This window comes from Tympanuchus pallidicinctus, unplaced genomic scaffold (genome assembly GCF_026119805.1).
Source record: "Tympanuchus pallidicinctus isolate F22 unplaced genomic scaffold, pur_lepc_1.0 scaffold4, whole genome shotgun sequence".
Classification (NCBI taxonomy): domain Eukaryota; kingdom Metazoa; phylum Chordata; class Aves; order Galliformes; family Phasianidae; genus Tympanuchus; species Tympanuchus pallidicinctus.
In genome coordinates, this window is record NW_026294758.1 from 2,420,523 (window position 1) to 2,447,194 (window position 26,672).

The window sequence follows — 26,672 nt, forward strand, 5'->3', positions numbered from 1 at the left end:
TCAAAACAGTGAGGCCAGAGAAGAAGACAACCCTTTTCTTGCAACACGATAATGCCAGGCCACATAGCAGTTTAAAGACTATGGAGCACACTGTCAGTCTTGGCTGGCCTGTTTTACCACAGCCAGCATTTATTCAGGATTTGCTGCCTTCTGACTTCCACCCGTTCAGGCTGATGAAAAATGGATAGCGTGGGCAATATTTTTCTGGCACTGCCACCCTCATAACACCTGTGAAAGCTCCATAGAGGCAGCTTTTTATGTTACTCTTTTATTTTTTTGATCATGCTTCCTGCTTAATTGTGTTCCACAGTTGCTCAGAAATCATCATACTGTGGTTACTCAGTGACAATATTCCTCTGTTAAGAATGGACTGTATTTTTAATACAAGGCCCTGCACTTCCTGTACACAGAAGAAATCATGAACACTGAATACACAGTAAGAGGGAAGCAATAAAGCAGGCGATATCCAAACACCCCACAAGGTACTTTCACCACTGGCAATAGAATTCCATATTACCACTGCTCTTAGCATTTTTCCAAAGAAAAACAAGAAAAAAATACACTCACTTTAACTTTGAAATATTGCTATGGAACTTCAGTGCTTAGAATAAGACATAAACATTTCATTTATGTCAGTCTGGCATCATGAGTGACTGTCTGAGCTGCTGTGTGTGAGCTCCTGTTCGGGTTGGTCCAGAATCACAGGTCCCTGGAAGCAGCTCCTATCCTGATGGGCACTATATTTCTTTTCCTAACGCTTTGCAGTGCTTGCATCTTATTTCACTAACTCATTTGTCATTATACACCAGAGTACTCACATGGACAATGCTCTAATATTTGATGTAAAACTTGATATGTGCTATCTTTGGGATTTCAGAATAGTTTGACAGAAGAGGAACAGACAGAAATCACATCACTTATGTCACTGTTTCATTTCATTTAACTGCAGTCATGACTATCATATTAATCATGCAGCCATGAATAAACGGGATTCTGGGCTATCAAAGCAACTTTGCGTAAGTTGTATTGGACTTTCAAGGAAATTTACAGGTTTATACTTTGAAATCATATATATTATGCAAACCTAACAAGGCTCTGAAAGACCATAAGAGTTTAAAATGCTTAAGCAGACGTAATAAAAATCAAATTTGCCTCCCTCCTTTAGATAAGATCTAAAATGTCGGTGCCCAGTAGAGTCAGAGAGCTCTCGCAGTTTCTTGTAGCATCAGAACAGTTCTCCTTTATTGTGTTCAACATACATCTTATATACCATTCACTTACAAAAAAGAAGTTCTTGTTCCTCTAACAGTTCCTCTAATCAGTTAATTGCCCCAGCTTCTCCCAAACAAGAGTGATAAAGGATGACAGGTTTCTCAATTATGACAAGATTAACAATGCAGTAAGAACCTCCTGTTTACCCTTAGACGCAAACAGATACCTGTTTTACACTCCAGTATCCCAAGGTTTCATAGTGATAGTTTCTATCAAGGAGTCTGATCAGCTCTTTGGTGACTTGTTGTTACCTCTTCCACCACACTAAGACACAGTTGTTTCTGCTTAGTACGTTGAACTTTAGCCAGACCAATATTTTAATGATAAAAGCATGCAGTCGAGGGTCTACTGCACTCATGAAAAAGTTGTATAGCCCAGACAGGACATTTGGAATGCATTATACTTAATGGTGAAATAGTGCATGCAAACTCAATATAGACAGAATTACTAATTAATTTATACTAAAGTGATAAATGAATATTGCTAAAGTGAGAGAACATGCAATATGCAGTCACAAGATCATTTTAGGTGTTTCTGCAATCAAATCTTTCTTTTTTCTCTTTCATTTTTTTTCTTTCTTCCCTTCTTTCTTCCATTCTTTCTTCTTTTGTTCTTCTTTTTCCTCTATTTCTTTCCTCTGTATCATACAGACAGATCTCCCAGCTTTTAAATAATTATCTTAGTAAGTAATATACCTGCAAAGAGAAAATGGTGTCTCAGTCTTTATTTGACTCAACTACCAAATCTTTGCCTGAATGTTGACCCAAATTTTTTATCAGGTTTAAAGAAACACCAGCTACCTTCTTTTCACCTATGCCTCTTACTTACTTATTTGAACTAGTCAAAATCTGGGAATGAAACTTTCACATCTGTATGGTCAACTCAACCACAAGTCAGAGGTGACAAACAGCTATATTATAAAAAAAAAAAACTTAAACAGAAGTAAATTTTATTATTAAAAAATGTTTAAGCAAAAGAGCAGATTCTTTTCCTACTTATTTCAATTATCTCAAACAGGTTGAGAATCTATTAATTAAGAAGCAGCTCCAGGGAAAAGTAACTTGTCTTAGCCTATTCAGTTCAATTCAAACTAAATACTTACTCCAGGGAGTTTTCAGAGGCTGAATACATGTTTGATTAAAAAGTGAGCACAATATAGTACAAATACACACTAGAAATTACTTCCATAATCATTTATTAATACGTCATTACACCAGGCAGCAACTCTTCCACAGAAAAGTTGAGCTTAGAATATATCTGTTCCAATTTTTCCTGTTCAGAGAGAAGCAGAGTCAACAAATGCTATTTCTCTTTCCCTTTCAATGGGAATCAGAAGTTAAATCACATGAGATATGTTTATTCCTGAACTGATTATCTCTGTCCACACCTAGAAAGTGTTATTTAACATCTGTGCCAGAAATATATGTAGCATCTACTGAGGTATATTTACAGTGCTCTGTTATAGACAGTTCTGACATTGCAGAAGAGTACAGGATATTCTACATAGATCAATATCAGTTTGTGTATACATGCTCAGTAAGCCAGGTTCAACTTAATGAAGTTTTCAAGTGCTGGACAGAATGAGGTTAAACCTTAATTTTATAACTTCCTGACTAATGAGGAATGTGCTCTGCATGGCAAAAGTCTCAATTCTTTCAATCATTTTTTTCTTGAGTAGCAAGTAGATTGAATGCCATTTTCTAGTCACGAAAGAGCTGGTGATTTGTTACACCATCATTACTGATAAAATTATTTTTCAAAAGCAGATACTAAGAGTATAGAAGACTACCTGGTAAAACAGTGCTCTGTCCACTACTACAAAGTCAAACTGAGTGTAATAACATTTTCTTCCAGTAGCCTGTTTGTTTCAGATGTTAGTGTGGAAGAATTAATGTAGTCCTCTATTTCCAGAAATTAGGCTTCTGTGCACAAAATATTACAATATATCAAAAAGATATACTTTGATATATATATATATATCAAAGATAAATTTGATATATTGATTTGCTTCCAGCAGTTAGATAATAGATGGGTAGAAGTTCTTTGAGTACACTGTGGAAACTAATTTATGATTCATGTTATCTTCTTAAAATAGGATGATGCCTGCCAGTAAAAGGAAAGATTCTAAATTTTGATTTGAAGCAAAATCTGAATAAATTACAAACACACTGGTTTGGTCCCTGTAATATATGTGAGGGAGACATTTGTAGAATCACAAGTTAGCAAGAGGATGGTTCAGAAGTAGATTAATGCTCATCATTTATAATCTAGACAGGTTTTGTTTTTCAAGAAGAAAAAAATGCAGTTTGAACAAATCTTGCCAAAAGTTCTGGGGCTTTCGTTTTTGATTAACAAATGTGTACTGGGAAGTGTTTCCATGAACATATGTGTGATCTGTATGAGTATTGGATAAATGGCTTTTGTGTGCTTTTTGTGCCATAAAATGCTGCTTCATATTTTGCATTATTTTTGCTGGACTTAGAAAATTCACTCTCAGCTGTGTAACATATGAGCCTGAAAAAATAGTCTACACTGATATTAGCCTTAAATTATTAGGACTTTAATATTCAGCACATTCTTGAGGTTAGAAAAAGTAGTCGAAAACAGAGAATTAGAAAGTTAAATGTTGAAACTAGTCGGATGCATTCCTGTTATTTCAGCTTGAGTGCAAACCAGGACAGTGAGAACTCTGTCTGCTGTAACAAAGGCCACCATTCTGAAGAGTGTGTTGTGTTCTGTTTTTCCAGACTGTAAGTGCATTTTTCAAGTGGATATAGGCCATTTCAATAAGAACGAAAACATTTTATCTATTCCACAGTCATCTCACCCTGGACTGTGGATGAGTGTATTTCTGTAAACAAAAGCATACTGCCTGAAAATAAGCACAGATAACAGAGCAAACGCTCATTTGTTTTCCACTTATAAATGGATATCTGCTTGTATTATGCATTCATCCTCCTGAGATGGCTCCTCTGGCTTACTCATTTACTTTTTCAGGATAGTTTACCATTAGAAGCAGAGGTGAAATAAATACAGAATAAAGATAAGATTTCTGTTATTAGATAGCAAGTTCTGCTTGTTTCTACTACAGTCATGCATGACAGTTTTGTCACAGATTTGAGAATCGTTTCACAGCCCAGCATCTGGGCTGCATTAAAAAGCGGTGGCCAGCAGGGAGAGGGAGGTGATCGTCCCCCTCTGCTCGGCTCTTGTGAGGCCCCATCTGCAGCGCTGTGTCCAGGCCTGGGGCCCCCAGCACAGGAAGGATGTGGAGCTCGTGGAGCGGGTCCAGAGGAGGCACTGAGATGAGCAGAGGGCTGGAGCAGCTCTGCTGTGGGGAAAGGTTGAGGGAACTGGGCTTGTTCAGCTTGGAGAAGACGAGGCTGCAGGGAGACCTCAGTGTGGCCTTCCAGCTCTTGACGGGACCTTAGAACCAGAAGGGAAACTGAATTATTACACAGTCTGGCAGTGATAGGATAAGGAGGAATGGCTTTAAACTAAAAGATGGAAGATTTAGGTTTCTTCTCAACCAGGAAGAATTGGGGAAAAGACACCAAAGTGAAGGAGGGCAGAAAGTAGCTTATCTCTAAAGCGCCTTCATTTTTCCATGCGCAGAGTTTTCGTCAGAACTATATGAAGAAACTCCAAATATTGTTTGCGTTGTTATGATTTCAAGCAGTGAAGAAAACAGCTCATGGAAAGAATGGTAATAATTGCACAGATTTTTCCCAAGAACTTTTCTAATAGACCAAAACAAATGAGAAATTATTTTGGGAGAAACACAAGGATTAGGCAATAGCTGATTCGATCAGAAGGGACTTTCTCAGAAGAAAACCAGGAAGATACGGGATAGAGAAAGTGTTCCAGGCATATTTATGAGAAAAAACAAATATCCCCAAGATGGGATACACACACTTTTTTCTGGACGTCAGAATTACAGTTTCATCTCTGGAGTAAAATGTAAATATAGAGAAAAAAATAAATTCTACTTGAATGCAGCATTATGATGTTTTAATAAAGTATTTTAGATGAGTTGACAATTCCTAAGATATATTGGAAAGTTTCAGTTTAATTTTAGGTTAATCAACTCTAAAAAACTATTACATACAATGAGATACATATGGAAGAATGCAGAGAGCTGCATTTTACGATTTTACAAATCACGGAAGGACTTTTTCTTCCTCATACATGCAGATGAAAACCAGCACAATACAGCAATCAAAAATAACTTGGGAGTGGGCAACATGTGATATACTTTGCTGCGCCTTATAGGCGTGGCCTGACTTCTGATTCACTTTTTCCTCATTCCACAAGAAAACACCACATCAATCATTGAATAAATCAGTGGAGGAGTACAGTTAAGAGACAATCTAACTTACAAACTCATTCAATTAAATATTCTGGAGAGCAGTATTGCTTTAAGGTCTGAAATTGGGCAGTATCTTAGAACAAATTAAAAACAAAGTAACAGACTCTGGTAATTGCTTATTAAATTTTCAGGTCCCTGTGACAATAACAAATTTAAATTGATTGCTCATGGTGTTTCAAGTAGATGATAGTAGGTGCCCAACAAAACTGCACTAGCTCAGCTTAGAAATGGATCTTCTAGAATGTATTCTCTACTTCAGCATCTTACTACTTCTTGAGAGCTAAAAAGAATTCTGTAAGGCTGGCTGGCATAGATCAGATGGAAGCACTGAATGGCAAGAATAACTAGGGCTGTGTTGTCCCAGCCCTTGCTTTGGCTCATTGCTGGCATGGCAAGGTCTGGGAGTTGAACACCAGAACTCAAACAAACAAAAATCCTCAAACATATTTTAATATTTTTGTACAAGGCTTATGGAAGATGAAGATTAGACTGAAGGGTGTTTTTGTTTGTTTGTTTCAAATCACATGGAAGAAGAAAAGGGGAAGGTAAAGAAAAAATGTCAAGAATTAAAAAAAAAAGTGACTCTACAGGAAAAGCTCTTATAAATCCCACTTCTCATCCATAAGGAGCTTTTCAAAATGCTAAAAGAACTTAAAGATTTGTGTTTAACTGGTGTTCCAAAAGTCTTTTGCTGAAAATGACATAAGGTTTTCTGAAAAGGTTTTTTAAGGTGGGAGGGAGGTACAGAAAGCGAGGAAGAGAAGGGGTAAAAAGAGAGAACAAGCTTTTGCACACAGTGTTCAATTCAAGATTCTCACCTTTAACTTTTCACAGTAGTCTAAGAACAGTAGTTAAACAAAAAATTTAAATGTACTGGAGAGGCAAACTACTCTTCAGAAAACAGGCTATGAAAGTCCATCAACTCAATCATAAAAGATACAGAAGAGGAGCATAGCTCAGCCTACGATGCTGATAAGCAGAATGCAAGAGCCAGCGTGAAACTGCTGTTACTGCAGCAGCAATTCCACTGCTTTGAGCACACCACTGCTGCCCAATTACTCAGCTTGCTGCTTGAATTCATCTTGCAAGCTGTAGAATTTGATACCATTTTGGATTTGAATGCAGATTTACAGCACTTAAAGTCTATGGTTTAAGCACAAGTTCAAGAATCACTTCAAAGGTACCCCAAACTGTGAAGTTAAATGGATGAAGACAAAATTATGGGTCTTTAGCAAAAGCCTGAATGTTCCAGAAATTGTCTTGAACTTGTGGCATATGCAGACAGTTGCAAGGTTTCTCTTCAAAGATTTTGAGTGGAGAAGTAGAATGAATTATAGGGATATTTCTCTGTCTTACTTTTTTTAAAATACTTTTCTTCTGCTAGCAAGCGAGGAATAAAATACATTGTGGAATAAAAGCAGTATATCTTCTTAATACAAATAAATAAATAGTGATAGCAAAGGAAATATGAGGTGATATGTCTATTTCTTTTGCATTCACCTATTAACTAAAATTACATCTATTTATCCCAGCTCTTCACAGCTGACATCAAATGTATGTTAAGACTATTTCAAACTAAGATATGTTACTTTTGACACCAGTACTCGTACAGGAGGCTTGTGTGGAAATCAAATCAAAATTAATATGATTTATAAAACAGAAGAACATTCTCTCAATAGTTAACAATAAAACAAAGTTATTTTAAACATAAAAGTGTGTACTTGCCATTAGTAATAAGACTCATCTTTCAATCTTATGTAAATTCTGTATTTTATTTCTTTCTGCTCCAGAGAACACTGTAGAAGCTTTCTTAGGTTTTGCATGTAATTTACTTTTACTTTCTTTTTAAATATCCCAGAACCAACATTTATTAGAAGTTCTTGTTCCTGCTGAATCCTTTACAGTTCAGGCATTTCTTCCAGATTTTAACATTCTGCAACTGTACCTCCAGTTCTTTTCATATTTATGTAGTCTCAACTATTCTCAGAGGACTAAAGATTTTACTTTAAGTCCCAGGTTCCAGAGATTATGTTAAAACGTGAGAATCTCAACATTCATTAAAATGAAAAAATAAGAGGTAAAAGATCTCAAAAGTAAACAAGCCATAAATTTTCTAGCTTTTAACATATCTTGAACATTCCTTTCTCCCCTATGAAGACAGGCTGAGGGAGCTGGGCTTGTTCATCCTGGAGAAAAGAAGGCTGCACATGACGTCACTGTAGCCTGCCAGTACCTAAAGGGAGCCTACAAACTGGAGGGGAATCAACTCTTTGAAAGGGTTGATAACTGCAGGACAAGGGAAATGGTTTGAAGTTGAGGAAGGTACATTTAGGTTGGATGTCAGGGGGAAGTTCTTCACAGAGAGAGTGGTGAGGTGCTGGAACAGCTGCCCAGAGAGGCTGTGATGCCCGTCCATCCCTGGAGGTGTTCAAGGCCAGGTTGGATGGCAACCTAGGCAGCCTGGGCTGGTATTAAATGGGGAGATTAGTGGCCATGCATGTGGCAAGGGGGTTGGAGATTCATGATTCTTGAGGTCCTTTCCAACCTGGGCCATTCTATGATTCTATGGTTCTACATGAACCGATTATTGCTTTATAGTTTCAAAGAAAGGGAAGAAAAAAGAAGTTACTGTTGATTTAACTACAGCTTAATCTTTGCTGTCTGATGCACAGGTCAGAACTTTTGAAGCCTGAAGTAAATTACTTTTGTTAAAAAGCTGGCAACAATGGCTGATGCATGTTTTTTTTTCCATTTAGTTCATATTACTGTCATCTTCTGAGTCAGCTAATGCCACTGTTGGATAAAATATCCATTGCTCAGGCATTTTGCTCATCTTCCATTTCTCCTAGCCAAGCTGCCCTTCTCCACTCCTTTCTTTTCCTCTTAAGAATATGAGGAAGCCTCCTGTGTTTTCTCATAGATACATGCTAAGTACAAAGGTAAATCAAATTGTACCAATCATATTTACAGATGAGAAGATGAGGTCCAGAAGTTGAACACTGACAGATAATGCATTGGAAGTGATGGCAGGATACTTGCAATTAGCACTGCCATACCAAGACAAACAAGAACTAGGAATGGCTATAATTAGGGTACAGAGCAATCTGTCCAAGAATGAAAAGGTGCATTCAGTTTACTTTTCTAATAGGACAAAAGAAGCACAGGTTTACAAATCTCTGTTCTTTATTGGTAAGTTTTGCTGAAATACAATCATCATCAACTCCTAGGGAAGGTATTATTCTTTTTACTGCTGGATTTGTTAAAATACTTCAAACTCAGTACGCATTTGGGATTTTCTAAATAAGAAGTGATGTATGCATCACAGAACATGATAGTGCAATACTTGCCAGAAAGTTAACAGGCATGAGAAAGCTTTCTCTTTTCTTTACTTGTTTGTTAGTGATTTCTCTTTGCAAAATGTAGAGGAAAAAGTATCAAGCAAAGCTAATTATACTCTTCTTATGTAGAATTCAAATAAAAATTTCCCTGAAAGGGATTCAAATTTTTAAACTGTACAGGCTAACCTGCAACATATCAAATGGCTACAGACAATGAAGTGTTTTCTGCATTTCATACAAAGAGTTGAACCACCCATGCATTTATGCTAAAATGAATTACCTAATTTACACATACTAAAGCAGGAAGATATCTTGCTCTGAAAGTAATGCCTCCTACTTATTCCCATGGAAACTGCAACAGATAGAGCAAAATAAGACTCTTTGAGGGAGCAAATTTTCAGCTGTAAAATAATTTTTTAACATAGTTACCATTTGCATTTTTGCCAGTGATGAACAAGAGTCTGTGTGCCATGCTTGTAAGAATCTGTACCAGTGAAGGTGATCCAGTTTTACAAGTGCTATGAAGCTGGTGTTACAAGGAAAATGTTGCCTCTATGGTCCATCTTTCATCAGCCTGAACAGATGAAAGTCAGAACGTGACAAATCCTGAATAAATGGTGGCTGTGGTAAAACAGGCCAGCCAAGACTGGCAGTGTGCTCCATAGTCTTTAAACTGCTATGTGGCCTGGCATTATTGTGTTGCAAGAAAAAGATTGTTTTCTTCTCTGGCCTAACTCTGGAAGTTTGATCCTTCAGCATTGCAATATCTTGGTTTGAGTTTTTTGTTTGTCTGGGTTCCAGGAAATACAAAAGGATCACCCCTTTCCTATCCCAAAGCACAGTGCACATCACTTTACTACTGAAGGCTGCATCTTAAACATTGTTTGATAGCAAACTTCCATGTCACCAGTCCACAAGCTGCCATTTTGACAGCAGCTCATACTGGTGACATAGCATCTCATCATCGGCAAATGAGGAAAATGTCACCTTCAGATTCATGTTGGTTCAGTAGATGCTGACAAACTTGCATATGGTGTTCTTTCTGTTCCTATGTGAATATTCCTGGCACTCATCTGGTGCAAACTGTAATTATGGAGTCATAATATGTCAGTTTGTGTGGATGGGCTGATGGAGACGTTCTTTATTTTGTGGTATCACGTCCATGCATGGGCATGCAGACATGCATGGCTTGGCTTTCACATCTCCTGTCATCACTGCTGAAATGCACCACCCACCTCCTCAGTGTGATAACATCCACTGTTTGGTCTCCATACATGTTCATCATACATCGGTGAATGTCAGTGGGGACAGCTTTTTTCTGCATGGAGGAATTTGCTGACACACCTTTGCTTCATCCACACTTCCATGTCAGATGTCATTTTGTCAGCCTAGCCCTCTGCTGCCATCTGTTTCACAGCAATAAAGTGTAGTGGAACGTTGGTGGGAAAGTCCAGACTCTGCTGCCATACCTCCAACATTCACCTCTGATTTCATGGGCCAACATAATAAAATAGGAGGCATTACTTTCAGGACGACCCTTGTACAAATGAGGTTCTGCATCACATTCAGGTGTCAGAGTAAAAGGTAAATTATAAACCTAGCTTAATACCAGATTTGGAGGTTGGTGGCCCTGCATGAGAGAGGGGGTTGGTGCCTGATGGTCCTTGAGGTCCCTTCCAACTCAAGCCCCTCTATGATTCTATAAATGATTTATTAAATATTAAATGGCAAGCAATATGCAAAGTGAAGCAGAAACACTTATATCTCTATCTAAATATGGATTATAGATAAGAAGTTAATATTCAAATGCTATCCAGCAGTCAAACACTACATACATTCCATGCAATTTTCAGCTTAACTGGAAAATGAAGATGCTTCTACATACGTATCTTATTTTGAATCAGGAGATTGAATCAGGAGAGAGAGCTCTTAAAGCAAACACACATAGCTTTCCTGCTTCCAATACTTGGGCTCCCTGCAGGGCTTAGTATGAGAGTTTATAATTGGAACTTCTTTTAGAGAACTAAATCTGAAAATGAACCTCAGCTGCTGTGCAATCCATTGAACCAGACTTGAACTAACAGTGCATAGATGGGATGATGGCTCCTCAGCACCCAATATATCTATACTTACTACTCTTTTCATTGTCTACTGGTGCACACATTAAATTAAATCCTGAGCAAGTTTTACACTGAGTGTATGATTTTTGTAGTCTTTCACTTTCAGGACAATGATGATACAGCCAAATTGATTTATGATACTGAAATGAGCAATTGACATGAAAAAATTTATCGTAAATAAAGCAGTCAAGCATTCTGTAGCCCACCTATCTAGACAAGGCAAGAAAAAAAAGTGTTCAATGAAGAAAAAAATTTCAAATGCAAATTTTGTTTGATTTTTCATTCTTGAGGTATGCTTGAAGTATCCAAATGTCACTACCCTCCTATGGTATTTTTTAACAGAGAAAAGAGAAGAAATGAATGCACCTCCATGACATAAAAAAACAGTAAAATAACTGCAAAAAGAGTCACAGCCACTGAGTTTCAGTGTTGTGCTCTGCTCGGTTGTTACACGTGCTGTCTCCAATGCAATTGGAATCACTTGGACTGTAGAGTGCCTTCCTGAAGTGCTCTAAAGCAACCCATCTATATATCTTCTATTAGTTTTCTGTGATAAAATTAGCTACATTCCAGCCAAATATTTTAAGGTTGTTTTCAAACATGCCAAATTTGGGGGTCCTTCCTGCTATGCCATGTTTTCTGACAGTAAAAATATGAATCCTATTAAACAATGTTATCTGTAAATGCTGAGCAGCTTCAACTCATGAATATTTTTGGAGGAGCATAGGATGTTTAGTATATTTGAAAATACTGAATCAGATTGTATCTATATTCTTTGTTTAGTACAGAAAGATCATGAAAAATTTAAGCCTGAAGTGAAACAGAATATTTAACTGTTAGAATACAGCTATGCTCCTTGGCCACTTGAAGACTCTACTTGCACTCTATTCACTGTGAAATTTCCTCTACAAGTATGTCAGAACCATTTTGCCAATTGCATTTTCAGTTGAAACTGAACACTTTGGAACTATTACTTTCCACTGGAATTCTCATGTTTCTGAAGGAGATGACATCAAAAATATGAAAAAAGAACATAGTTTCTATTTCTATCGTTTTTGAGAAAAAAATTCAATAGAAAATTATTTTTGATCGGATTTATTAGGAATTCAAATTTATCTTATTTGTAGATTTTTTTAATACTAAATTATCTAGAAAGAGCACTACAGCCATCTGAATATTATACCTATTACTCATACCTGAGCTGTCCTATCAAGAGCCGAGAACCTTGTCTAGGCACGGTTTTACTGAATGTTAAGTTACTAAAGAGAAATCTCCATCCCTGGATATGTTCAAAGCCAGACTGGACCATGCTCTGAGCATACTGATCTAACCCTGCTGATGAACAATTGGTTGCTCCGAATGTAATGCCTTTTATTTGTTTTCACAGAAAATGCAATTGATAGAAAGAGCACAACAGAACTATTCAATTGAGTGAATTCTCAGCTACAGAATCTTTTTTCAATGCAGCTACCATCATTAGGTGTACATTTTCACCAGTGACCAGCAATAGCTTGCATGCTATGCTCATAAAAGTCTGCACCAGCAGAGGTGATCTGCTCTTGCTGCCACCATCACCACTGCTGAAATGCAGCACCCATCACCTCACTGTGCTAATATCCACTGTGTGATCCCCCTAAACGTTCAGCAGATGCTGATGAATATCAACAGGCATAAGCTTTTCCACATGAAGGAATTCAATTCCACACCTTTTCTTCATATTCACCTTCATGTCAGATATTATTTTATTATTTTCCCCTCTGCTACCATCAATTGCACAGCAACAAAAATAATACAATATTGACAGAAAGGTTCAGCCTCTACTGTCATACCACCAACATCAACTTTTGACATGATGGGCCAACATAGTAAAATAGTAAAATTCAGTGGAGCTCTTGTGCATTGGAAATTTTCAATATCTTTCCTAATTCTTTGTTCAATCAAATGCTATATCTACTTACTAACGCACTTCTGATAGCAAGATGAATGGAGTTGTACCAAAGATTTTATTGATTCTGTGTGGATATGGGAGCCCAAGAATGCTGGGAATATTTTAAGGAAGTTATTTTAAAGATGCAGGAGCTGAACATCCCCAAGTCACAGAAAATGAGCCAATGGGCAAGGAGGCTGGACTGGCTGAACAGAGATCTTTGGCTGGAACTCAAGAGCAAAAGGAAAGTTTATGGTCTTTGGAAGAGTGAGCAAGCTACTTATGGTGATTAAAGTACATAGTGATGCCGTTCAGGGAGAAAATCCGAAAAGCCAAAGCCCAGCTAGAACTGAACTTGGCCACTTAGGTAAAGGATTACAATAAATATTTCTATAAATACGTCAACAGTAAGAGGAGGGCTAGGGAGAATCTCCATCCCTTGTTGGATGCTGAGGGATGTCCCGGCAGACTGCAGTCTGGCAAATGTGACGCCCATCTTCAAAAAGGGCTGGGAAGGTGACCCTGGTAGCTACAGACCTATCAGTCTTACTTCAATGCCAGGGAAGATTATGGAGTGGATAATCTTGGGAGCCACCATGGACCAATTAATGGTCAACCAGGAGATCAAGCCCAGTCAGCATGGATATTTATGAATGGTAGATTCTGTTTGACAAGCCTGATTTTGTTCTATAAAAAGGTGACCTGCTCAGTGCATGAAGGCTGTCAATCTGGTCTACCTGGACTTCAGTAAAGCCTTTGACACCATCCCCCACAACATCCTCATGGAGAAATTGACTGCTCACGGTTTGGATGGGTGTATGCCCTGCTGGGTGAAACACTGACTGGATGGCCAGGCCCAAGGAGTTGTGGCCAATGGAGTTAAATCCAGTTGGCTGCTGGTCATGAGCAGTGCTTCCCAGGGCTCGGTACTGGGGCTGCTTTTATTCAACATCTTTATTAATGGTCTTGATGAGGGGATTGAGTGCACTGTCAGTAAGTTTGCAGACAACACCAAACTGGGAGGGAGTGTTGATCTGCCTGAGGGAGAAAGACACTACAGAAGAACCTGGATGGATTGGATCGATGGACCAAAATTAACTGTATGAGTTTCAGTAGCACCAAGTGTCGGGTCCTGCTTTTTGGTCACAACAACCCCAGGCACCCCTACAGGCTTGGGAGGAGTGGCTGGAAAGCTGCCTGATGGAAAGGGAGCTTGGTGTGCTGATGGACAGGGGGCTGAATGTGAGCCCAGGTGGCCAAGAAGGCCAATGGTATTCTGGCTTGTGTCAGGAGTGGTGTGGTGAGCAGGACTGGGGAACTCATCCTGCCCTTGTACTCGGCATCAGTGAGGCTTTAAACTAGAGTAATGTGTTCAGCACCTCAGTACAGAAAGGACATGGAGGTGCTGGAGCAGGTCCAAAGAAGGGCAACAAGGCTTGTGAAGTACTTGGAGAATATGTCCTACTAGGAGTGACTGAAAGAACTGGAGCTGTTCAGTTTGCAGAAAAGGAGGCTGAGGGGAGATCTTATTGCTCTCTTCCAATATCTGAAAGGTGCTCACAGGGAGAGCACGGTTGGTCTTTTCTCTGGTCTTTTCTCTTTTCTCACCTGGTGACAGGTGACAGAACAAAGGGAAATGGCCTTAAGTTGTGCCAGGGTGAGTTCAGGTTGGATATCAGGAAACACTTCCTTTCAGAAGGGTTGTTAAGCACTGGAATAGGCTCCCCAGGGAGGTGGTTGAGTCACCACCCCTGGATGTGTTTACAAACTGTTTGGATGTGGTGCTCAGGGACAGGATTTAGCAACTAGGGTAGAATGGTCAGGTTGTGTTTGAACTTGATAATCTTTAAGGTCTTTTCCAACATAAGCAATTCTATGATTCTATGATTACTTGACTGGCTTAATGGGATGTGTCTCATTGAGGAATACTTTTGTCTGCATGTCAAAGGCACAGGCAGGTAATGCAGACCAATGTACATAAGCAAACTGAATACCAGAAAACATATTCCACAAACACATTGAGTGTAGATTCCACTGAGTGACAAGTAATGAAACAAAAAGAAATTAAAGGAATAGATGTTTCAGGTCCTATTTGAATCTAATCACAAAATAAGCACTAGAGAATTCTTGGACGAGATTTCTGGACTGCAAAGATTTTCTGATAATTTTGCAGAACAAACCCTCATTCCTTTTTCAACTCTTTCAGAAGATTTAAGATTTTTATGGCACAAGAGATGAGACAGAAAATTGGGCCATCAATTCTCTGGCTATCTACTGTCCCCTACCAGTGGTCATAAATCAGTGAAAAAACACTGCTTAAGGAAAATACATGCTTAGGTATCCACTTAATTGATACTTAAGGTCACTACAAAGACTCCCCATCCCCACCAACTACTGATAGTATAGGCCCTGACAGAACTACATCCTTTAGAAACTCTAGTAGCACATTATTGTCATAAACTACACACTAAAAAATAATGGGTTCAAATCCCTATGATTCTTAATTTTATTTTATTTTATTCATTCTTTGTCCCTCTCTTATGTTACTGAATGTGTGCTCTCAGGCAAATATTGTAAGCACACGACATTGCCTTGAAGTTCCATGAATTCTGATGTATCTGTGTCTCATGGTAGCTAAAATCTTGTTTTTAAATATTTTAAATATTTGAAATTCTGAGACTTCAGAAAAGGCATGATTTTGCACAGGATTTATTAATTCCCAGTTATAGCCCCAAAGGGACTCATAACACAACTTCCATTCAATCACTGATCTCATATTTTATTGTGCTGCACAATCCAGAATTTTTATTTTAAAAGGAAAGAAAGTAAACAAACAACAGAAATGAAACCAAAATAACCCCCCAAAACACATAACAGAACAACAAAAAAATACACATCAGTCCTCAGTACTTGTTATACCCTTGGCATAGCTTATTCTACAACTACACAGCCAGTTTATGCGTCCTACATTACATGTGTCCCATGCTGTAAAATCCCAGATCTTCCTTTGACTCTAAGATGGCTCTTTACCTCAAAAGATTTTTATTGGGCAGATGACAAAAGCATCACTTCTTACAGTTACATGAAGATTTTGGAATGCGACTCTACTGAATCCCTCTAAATACACCTTAAAAGAACATTCGAAACAATGGAGTCAGATAAAAGATATCTTGTGCAAAAATATAGAGAGTTTCAACCCTTTTAGAAAATATCATTATTTTTCTGATACTTTTTGTTACATGGGGAAGACTACAAAACCTACAGAAGCATTATAGAAATTTGTCTCAGAAGATTCATTTTGGTTGTGGCATTTGTTTTGTATTACGCCATCCTCCTGGATGGTGCTTCACAATGCTAGAAATTGGTTCTGACTCTTTAAGATATGTGATGCTGTGTTTTGGACCTATATGCGTAGTATAATAGATAGTTTAATGGTATAAAGCCACTTAACACATAAAGATAGACCAATCTAAAACAATACTACAGAGTTTTCAAACACCAGAAATGAGGATCCCCATGAAAATCAAAACAGCACAACAAGCCACACAGTGTTAAAGTTCACACGCATACACACAACAGTTGAATAGCACTAATATATCATTGAAGTGTTAGACAGATCTGTTGGGTAATAGCTTATTAGATGAGAATGACTAAGCAACAGCAACAGCAATGGAAAAAAATCTACTTAAACTGTAACACTTAAATGCAAGTGAAGCAAAACAATATATTTATCATTTATTAACAAAAAAAAAAAAAGAATCATTCTTATCAGTTAGATCAGTAGCATTTTCAATTTGCAGCTTGGAACTATTTTACAAATTTTCATGCTTTTGAGCCCACTTTAATGTATTCTATGGAAACACGATTGTAAAAATTTCCTTTGGCTACATTTGATATGCTTTCATTATTTAATCTTTTTAAGTCATGCATCATACTCTCCTTTGAAGAATTTACTCAAATATGATTAAAAACCACTTTTGAAAGCCAACTTTGACTTCCTCAAGACCAACTTGGAGGCATCCCATGAGTTAGAGCTCTGGGAGGTTGAGGGGACCCAAGAGAGCTGGTTGGCATTCAAGCACCATTTCTACCAAGGTCAAGATTGGTGCATCCTGAAGAGAAAGAAATTGGGGCAAAGGTGCCAGAAGACCCATATGGATGAGCAAGGAGCTCATGGAAAAATTCAAATGGATGAAGAAAGTTTGTGAAATGTTGAAAATGTGTCTAGTCACTTGGAAGGAATATTGAAATGTCAGGATTTGCAGGATTGTGATGAGAAAGGCTAAGGCCCATGTAGAATTACATCTGATGAAGGAAATAAAGGACAAAAAGAAAATGTGCTTTAATAATCTGGTAGCCTTCTGTGATGTCGTGACTAGTTGGGAAAATGAGCAGACAGTAATGGTTGCAGCGTATCCTGACTTCAGCAAGGTTTTAGACACTATTTTACATAGTAGGAAAACTTGGGATAGATGAGTGTACAGTGATGTGGACTGTGAACTGGCTAAGTGGTAGAGTTTTGAAGGCTGTGATTGGTGGTGCAGAGTCTAGCTGGGGGCCTGTAGGTGGCAATATTCCTGTGAGGTCTGTATTGGATCTGGTTTTATTCAACATTTCCAGCTACCAAGATTGTTGTAAAATAAAAGAGAATGTCAGCAGTTGTTTCCCATGAAATCTCATTTGTCTCTTCCGATTGGTTTGATATATCTTGGTGGAGAACGATTCATTACTATGCAAATTGAGATAACCTCTGTTTCTAGGCTAATTGTCATATAGCAGTTTACATCTGAAATACACTTGGTAATTTTCAAGCCAGACCAATCTTACAAGCCTAAATTATAGGGGAATTAAAATGGGACTTTCTATGCAAACTGTTTTGAAATGTCTGTGTCCTTTCTGTGATACCAGAGATATTCACATATTATGTGATTCCACAGATAAGTCCCAGACTGTTGGGTGTTTTGGCTGACAAACCAGCTTCTGTTTGTTATATATTGAGTAACACATACAGGGATTTCGGTTGACATTGATGAAACTTTATCTAGGCCAGTCATGTACAGCTTACAGCCCACGGGCCACATGTGGCTCCCTGTTGTGCCATCGTGGTAGTAGCTCTTCCACACCAAGCAGCCCAGCCTGGCCCTACAAAGAGAAATACTGGATAAAAGAAGAGTTTTCAATGAAAAATGGACAGACAAGTACTTTTTCTATAGACAACAACTATATGGCACTCTGCTTAGTTTGGAAGGAAAGCATGTCAGTTTTCAGAGATTACAACTTCACATTATACACAAAAACATGCTGCCAAGTTTCATGCATACCAAATGCTTCATAAAGACAAAATAGCAGAACTGAAAAAAGTTTTCATCTCAACCAATTAAAAAAAAACACAACATTAGAACTCAAAAGGATTCTATTATAAAAGCTGGCTATGTGGCAACAAAACTAAAAAAAAATAATAAAAATCAAACCATTCAGTAATGGTGAATTTATTTAGCAATGTATGGAGTGCACAGCAGATGTGATTTATTCAGGTACAAAAATTGATTTTTCTAAAATTAGTTATTTTCACCAAACTACAGCTGAGCAAACTGAAGAAACAGGGTGCTTTGGCAATAGATGAATTTACTGTTGTTAGAGATACAGCTTAACTTTCCATTTATATTAGAGGTATTGATAATGAATGCAATGTCACTGAAGAAATGCCTTCTTTGGCATCATGAAAAGATACAACTGATTCCCTTGATTTGTATGAAGTGGTAAAACTTACATTAAAGAGATTTTCTTTAACTTTCATCAGCATACCTTTTATAGCTACTAATGATGTCCTGGTCACAGTTGAGAAAGAGAGACTTTTAAAATTAATAGAAGACGATGCAATTGCCACCAGCAAATCATGTTTGATGAAATGCCATTGAATTGTACATCAAGAAAATCCTTATGCAAAAGCTTTAAAAATTGATAATATCTTACAAGTCATCATCAAAGTTGTGAATTTCTTAGCATCTAAGGGATTGAGTAATTGCCAATTCCAGGAGTTCCTTAAAAGTATGGATGCTGATCATGGGAATATATTTTACTTTTCTGAAGGAAGGTGGCTTAGTCAGGATAAAATGCTAAAAAGATTTTATAATTTGCAAAATGAAATGAAGTCATTTATGGAGTCAAAAGGAAAATTTGTGCTAGAAAATGAAGATTATAATGGCTCATGGATTTGATATTTTTGGTCGATTTGACCACTTGCTTTAATGAGTTAAACATGCAGAGTGAAAGTCAACCTATCTTTTTCAAACCATAATAGTACTTAAAATGAAACTTAAGTTATGGCAAGCTCAAGTCATGGCAAATAATTGCATGCATTTTGATGCACTAGCTAAATGCAGTCCCTTGCTTTCTGTTTTGTTAAATAATTTGAAAATAGGTTTCAAGATTGTGGAAAAAATCAGTTTCTTTCCATATTTGTAACTCCATTTTCAGTTGCAACAAAAATATTTACGTGCAAATTTTTGAAAGGAATGTAGAGAATTGCAATCAGACATTCAACTCAAATTAAAATTTGATCATGTCTCCTTAATAGACTTTTATAAGCCCTCTCCTATCAGAGAAAAATATCCCTCTCTTCCCTGTCACTCCTTATTCACATCATTGCTTTTTGGCAGGATGCAGATTTGTGAAAATTACTTTCAATGATGAACTCCAGGAAGAGTAGAATTTCATAAAAACTATTTGACAGACACCTTGAGAACTTACTGAGAATTGAAACTACTTCAAATGAGCCAAACTGATGCACTAGTTTTGCAGGGTCAAATATCTCACTACTTCTATGCTTTTGTTGCTTTCTTAAAAAAATATTTTTATAAAAAATATTTAAAAATCCATACAATTTTTTACTTGTATATACTAAGTACATTTTTGAATGTTTTTAGATACATTTCATATGTAACTCAAGACAATTCATCATGCAGTCTGGCCCAGGCAAGCCAGAATGCTGGACACCCATTGTGTAGAGAGAACAATGCAAACAAGTACAGAAGACTTCAATAAAAAAGTGGTAAAAAGCAATGTAATTTTGACAGGAGAAATACCTAGTAAAAGACAATGAAAACTGAAGTTAAATATCAGAGAAATGTTTTGTTTAAATACCCTAAATCTTACTGGGATTTATTACTTATTTAAAAGTCAAGTTACAAAGAGGTCTTTGGATAGAGTATGCTGAAGAAAACTGTCCACTGGTCTTAACACTGGAAGGTGAGTAATAAGAGGATTCCTTCCTTTTTGGTGAATCTACAGGAATGCAATTAACTGAGGCACAACACAATTAATATAATAAATGATTGATGGCTTGCTTGAAAACTCAGTAACGATGACAATTCCTAGCCCTTTCCTTTATTCCTGAAGTAAGGCTAACCAATGATATTTTGCCTTTTGTCATGTAAATCACATACTGCAATATTTTAAGTAATATTAACAAAAACATTTGTAGAACATCAGCCCTCTGCTGGATGGCGTTACAGTTGTGCTACTACATGGTAAAACCAAATACAGCAGTAAAATACACACTGTTAAGCTAGTAAGTTAGCTGTCCTTTACAACGTACATGAAAAATTATTTTTTCATTTTAGTTTACGTTCTTTGATCTCTATTTCAAATACTAACCTAAAACCAATCCACAGGGGACCAATGATTTTATTATTAATGTAGTTCAGTAATAGACTGCAACATTTCCTGTACAAAAAAACAAAACAAAACAAACAAACAAACAAAAAAAGTCAGAATGATACAGTACTGTTCATTTGAAAAAAAAAGAAAAAAGAAAAAAGAAAAAAAGAAATTGATTTAATCCCTCAGTCCATCAAACAGCATGTCATGGTTTAATGGTTCATCATTGATATTCCATATCATAATATCATGCAGTGTACTGGGAGGAAAAGAGTTAATGCTGCAGTTCTGTGGATTGTCTGAATTTCCAGTCTCTTGCTCTCAGAAGAGAAGAATGAACTTCCAGAAGACTTCATTTTTCTGTTTTTGTTTTCCATTTGGAGGGAAAAATAAAACTGTCTGGGAGTCACAAGGCTGCCCTCTTTTCTCTTTGCTTCCTGACCCTTTCACCTACAGCAATAGAGTAAGGACTCCAGTTTTGGAAATCCTCTTTCACATTTTATTTTATCAGCTTCAGTTCCAATCATATTGTATTATACTGTGTTATCTCACATTCCGCTACTATATTTAGTAAATTGAGTTTTTCCTTACCTCACTGCCACCGTTTTCTTTGTCCAGACCCATTTCCCTACCTTGTCCCACTCCCTCCCCTTTGCCATGGCATGGGTTTGTCGGTCACAAAACCAGGCAGAAACAGTGACACAGCACAATGCTTAGTGATGATCAAACAAATCATAGTCTGAACTGTGTAAGATCATAGACAATATTTGTTCTGAACACAAGGATTGATTTAGAAATAGAGCATGCTACTATTGGCTTCTCGAATAACCTTATTTATGTGCAATGAGAACTTGAGACAGGGGAAGAACAAGAAGTCCTTTCACCAGTTAGATGAAAAGTAAAAAAAAAAAAAAAAATTCAATAACTAAATCAGAACAGCAGCTGTATCCTACTGGAACAAAGGAATTCTGCTTTCACTCAGAAAATATAGGTAAGGAAATGGCGAAGTTCATAAATCAAGGAAAAAGTCTAAAGATTGCTGAGCAGATAGGAATGGAAACTAGTGCAGCTGACAAAGTCTCTTACAATGACTGCACTGTTTAAAGCTCACATTTCATTCAATTTTCATGAAAATATGAAAAGCAAGGGTATTAAATGGAAAACCGGTTTCAGAGAAGTGTTCTCAATCATAAAGAATTAACTAAAATACTTGTTATTTTTAAGGAGATTCAAAAAGCTAGAAATATTGAACCTAGAGAAGGCTGCAGAGTGACCTCTCTGCATCCTTTCATACCTAGAGGGAGCCTACAAACAGGAGGAGAGTCAAGTCTTTATAAGAGTAGATGACAGCAAGACAATGGAAAATGGTTTTAAGTTGAAGGGGGGAAGATTTAGGTTGGATATCAGGGGAAAGTTCTTTACCAACAAAGTGGTGAAGTGCTGGAACAGGTTGCCCATGGAGGTTGTGGATGCCCCATCCCTGGAGGCATTCAAGGCCAGGTTGAATGGGGCCCTGGGCAGCCTGGTCTGGTATTAAATGTGGGGGTTGATGACCCTGCTTGCATTGGGGGATTGGAGCTTGATGATCCAACCCAAGCCATTCTGTGATTCTGTGATACAATTCTATGAAATGGTGTAGATGAATGCAGAGGCCAGTATGGAGGTACCATAAGGAAGTGTTTCATTTCCTAGCCTGCAGCACTTTACAGATGATCAAGAGCAAAGGGAAGATGGAGAATGTATGGGGTAGGCATTTGAGGAGGGATTCACATATGTGAAACTTCTATGGCACAGTTTGGTGCTGCTAGGGTATCATACAGCACATGCATGTATACATATAGATATTAATAACTGAAATGATTTGCTGAGTTTTAAAATCTACAGAGAATGCCAAGAAAATATAGCTGCAACGTCTTCAGAAATAGAAGATCAGTTTGTTTTAGCTGAATATTTTATTTTCTTGTTTATTCTACCGTTCCATTTATTTCTAATTCAGAAAAAGTGAGATTACATTTTGATTTTGTTTCAAAGTTTGAATTATTCATTTCTGCCATGCTTACTGCTCGAGTTCTGCACTGCTTCCTCATCCACCTGCTCCTATCCCACTCCATGCTCCATCCTATTATGCTTCTCTAATAATCAACCCACTGGAGTGTAAGGACACACGGGACCTTACAAGGGTGGTCTTCAAGCATTGGCTATTGTACTAATAAAAGTCAAATTGCCCCTTGTCACACTGCCCAAACATATAATGTTCAATTATAAGCTCAAAAAGCTGCCTATAAAATTTTTGATACTGTGGCATGTTTGACAGTGAATTAATTTCAGATTTCACAAAAACAGAGGATAAAAATCAGGAAATGTTATTTTGAGTGTGATCTGTAGGCCTTCCTTTGAAGCCTGGTAGAAGAAGTAGAAAATAGCAAAAAGCTATTAAAGGAGATATGCAGGAAGGCCAATTATTATTATCATTACTATTATTATTTTGGCCTTTTCTATATGTCTATGCAAGAAAAGAGAATAGTTATCTTTGGAATAAACTTGTTATCCAAATATGGAAACAATAAAAGTGAAATGGTCAAAACTGTGGGTTGAGTGCAATGCTGACCTTAGCTGGGATCTGATGTATTGGTGCTGAGGTGCTACTGGCCAGCAAGCAAATAACAAGTGGAGCAAACTATCTACTCAAAGTCTTATCCACCAGCTGGCATCTTAATAATCTGCAATTTTCTGCAATTAGTTGATCTGTAATGTCACTGTGTTACCTCATTTTTTATTTTGTAAGCTCTCTCCCACAAAGACAAAAAGGATTTAGTTTCAGGCTAAATCCAACTGTAAACAGAAGAGTATAAATAATAAAAATAATAAATTCAATTCAACTTCTCTTGTGCAAGCCTTTCCCTATGGCAGATCAGTTCTTGCTTACTCTGCTTTCAGCTGAACACTCTTAAGGATATCAGTAAAACGCTGCTACAAGTGGCTAGAAATAGCAACTCAAAATTAGTCTTTATAAACTATAGCAAATAAAGCGTTTATCAATTGCAAATTTATTACTTCTAAGTTTTCAACATATTGATATTAGCTTTAATGAACAAAACTCACTGACATAATAATTCAATTAAGAGCTGAGTGAAATAGTAACGATATTGAAATGAATTATATTTTTTTAGGATGATAATATTTCCAGGCAAATGTGTAAACAATTATGAAAGCATATATACCATTATCCTCCACAAAATGGCAGTCATGCTCAACCTCTAGGTTATTTGTTACAGTACCTGCTTTATGTTGACAACCTCTCTTCCCAAATTTCTTGTGTGGTTTTAAGCATGCTATTCAGGACACTAGTACGCATTGCTATCTTTATGTTCCTAAATCCAATACTCAGACAGTGAGCATGTAACTCATCTCATATATAGTTGGCACTCTAAAAAATTGCTCTGTTAGACTTTCAAACTTCTACTAAAAAAGGAGGGCAAAAGATATTTCCAAATCAGTTGAAGTGTTTGCATGTAGACATCTAGTATTAGTGATATCAATCAGACTCAGGATTTGACTACAGCCCATAAACATGTATTTTCTGTATTAATATGACATTAAAATGAGGTTTAGGAAAAGGAAGAAAAGTACTGAAGTGTAGAAACAACATAATCACAACAGTAAAAGCTCTGATTTCCATTTCATATATAATTTCCTGGGCTTATACAGTAGCTCTGCAGCCTACATGGGGTTACTTAAATGACCTACCAGTTAAATGACCTACCAGTTTCTGTAGTAACTCTCTCTGGAGTTCTGAAACCACTGCATGTGTATAAAAAAACATGAAATACCAACAACAGCTCCAGTATTCTATCAATTTTCAGAGTTGATTTCAATCTTTTTTATGAAGATCTATGTTAGAAATCTTAGATCAAATCTAACTCTCGAGAACTTAAGTTTAGACCTGTCAGCCTTATTCAACCACATCTAGGTCAGAAAGAAGAAACCAAGCCTTGCATTCCTGAAGACAGCAATGAAACACAAAGGTATTCTTAAGTGAAGGTATGTTTAAACTGAGCTCAGAATTATGAATACAAAACAACTCAGTTGCATTTCTCCATACAGTTACTGGACACATGTAGACAAAATTAGATGCATTTGCCTTCCAATTAAACATTTTGTAAATAGCTTATTATAATATGTCTCAGAAACAAGCTAACAAGCAGGAAGCTTTTTTTTTTTAAAAGAAAAATTATTAAAAAGGGAGCTACAGAAATTCTGTTTACTGACATTTTAAAGAGTAATGCTGAAGTACAGTGCTCATTATATTGAGTTACACAGAGTTGACTGAGTGGCTGGGATGTGTGGAATAAATGGACCTGATGTTGTTGGTCAACACTTGTCTGAGACTGAGGTGGCCAAGAGGGCCAATGGCATCCTGGTTTATATCAGAAAAAGCATTGCCAGCAGAACTAAGGAGGATGTTGTCCCTCTGTCTTCAGATCTGGTGAGGCTGCACCTCGAGTACAGCATTCAGCTTTGGGCCCCTCTCTACAAGAGAGACACTCACGCCCTGGAGCATGTACAGCGAAGCTGTGAGGGAACTGGAGCACAAGTTTTATGGGGAGTGACTGAGGGAGCTGGGATTGTTCAGGCTGGAGTAGAGGAGTCTCAGGGGAGACCTTATTAACCTCTACAACTACTGGAAAGAAGGTTGTGGCAAAGTGGAGATTGGCTTCTTCCCCATCATAACTAGCGAGAGGACTAGAGAGAATGGCCTCAAGTTGTGCCAGGGGAGATTCAGTTAAATATTAGGAAAGAATTCTTCTCCAAAATTGTGGTTAGGCTCTGGAATGGGCAGCCCAGGGAGGTGGTTGAGTCACCACCCTCAGAGGTGTTCAAGAAATGTTTAGATGCTGTACTGAGGGACACAGTTCAGTGGGGAAATACTGGTGGTAGATAAACGGTTGGACTAGATGGTCTTGGAGGTTTTTTCCAACTTTGATGATTCTGTTTCTAGGAGTTAGTAATAGGGCACTATCATAGTGAACTTATGTAGAAAAGAGAGTTTGTCTTTCAAGACGTTATTGTTAACTCTGTGTCTCAGTGTATTTCTTTGCAGCACAGGTAACTGTCATTTTATGTTCCATTTAAGATGTTGAATGTCATAGAATCATAGAATCATAGAATCACCAAGGTTGGAAAAGACCTAAAAGATCACCCAGTCCAACCATTCACCTATTCCCAATAGCTCCCACTAAACCATGTCCCTCAACACAACATCCAGCCTTTCCTTGAACACCCCCAGGGTCGGTGACTCCACCACCTCCCTGGGCATCCATTCAGTGCCTGACCACCCTTTCTGAAAAGTAATACTTCCTAATGTCCTAATGTCGTGGAACAAAATTCTTACCTTCTCTCCTGACAGAGATTTTCACAGAAATACATTCTTTGTAGCAAATTTCCAACCCAGAAAGGACTTCCAGCATTTCTTCCAAATACTACTGGCACACAAAATTCCTCTTCTTTCATGTATTTCTTACTTTCTTATCTGGAGATGTGGTGGAATGAATGTATGGTCGTTAACACCATGGTGAACTGGAAATCAGACAGAAGAGGTTAAAAACTGTGAGAGAGACAAAGTGTGGAAGGAGACAAGAGCATAGAGTAAGGCCATACTCCTGTTTCCCCATAGCTATGGTGCTACATGGCTATCTCATAAAACATAAAACTCAAAGTACCATGTCTTTCCTAACGAACTGTTTGTACATTCAGCTGTTCTCCCTGAAGAGCCTGAACATGATTTTTGCCATTAGAGAAGAAATCTTTCATTGGCATCATGTTACATGTCAGTCTGTCCTCACTCATCTTTCAGTTCCACAACAGTGCCTGGGAAGAAGTCTTGTCTATAAATTTATCATTTTGATGAATCTAAATGAGGCGACCTTTAATCATAAAGTATATTTCCAAGTTTCCCAAAAATACAACAGTAACTCCCATCAGAGCTG

At 37.5% G+C, this 26,672-nt stretch overlaps 1 long non-coding RNA gene across 1 annotated transcript; it reads right to left on the bottom strand.

Annotated features, from left to right (window-relative positions):
- Nucleotides 1-1,230: 1,230 nt before the first annotated feature.
- LOC128089709 (uncharacterized) lies at nt 1,231-26,258 on the bottom strand. The gene is made up of 4 exons (XR_008210653.1): nt 26,078-26,258; nt 18,036-18,168; nt 2,455-2,544; nt 1,231-1,967 (listed from the first exon to the last, which is right to left on the bottom strand). It is a non-coding gene; the product is annotated as an uncharacterized LOC128089709 (long non-coding RNA).
- Nucleotides 26,259-26,672: the final 414 nt, after the last annotated feature.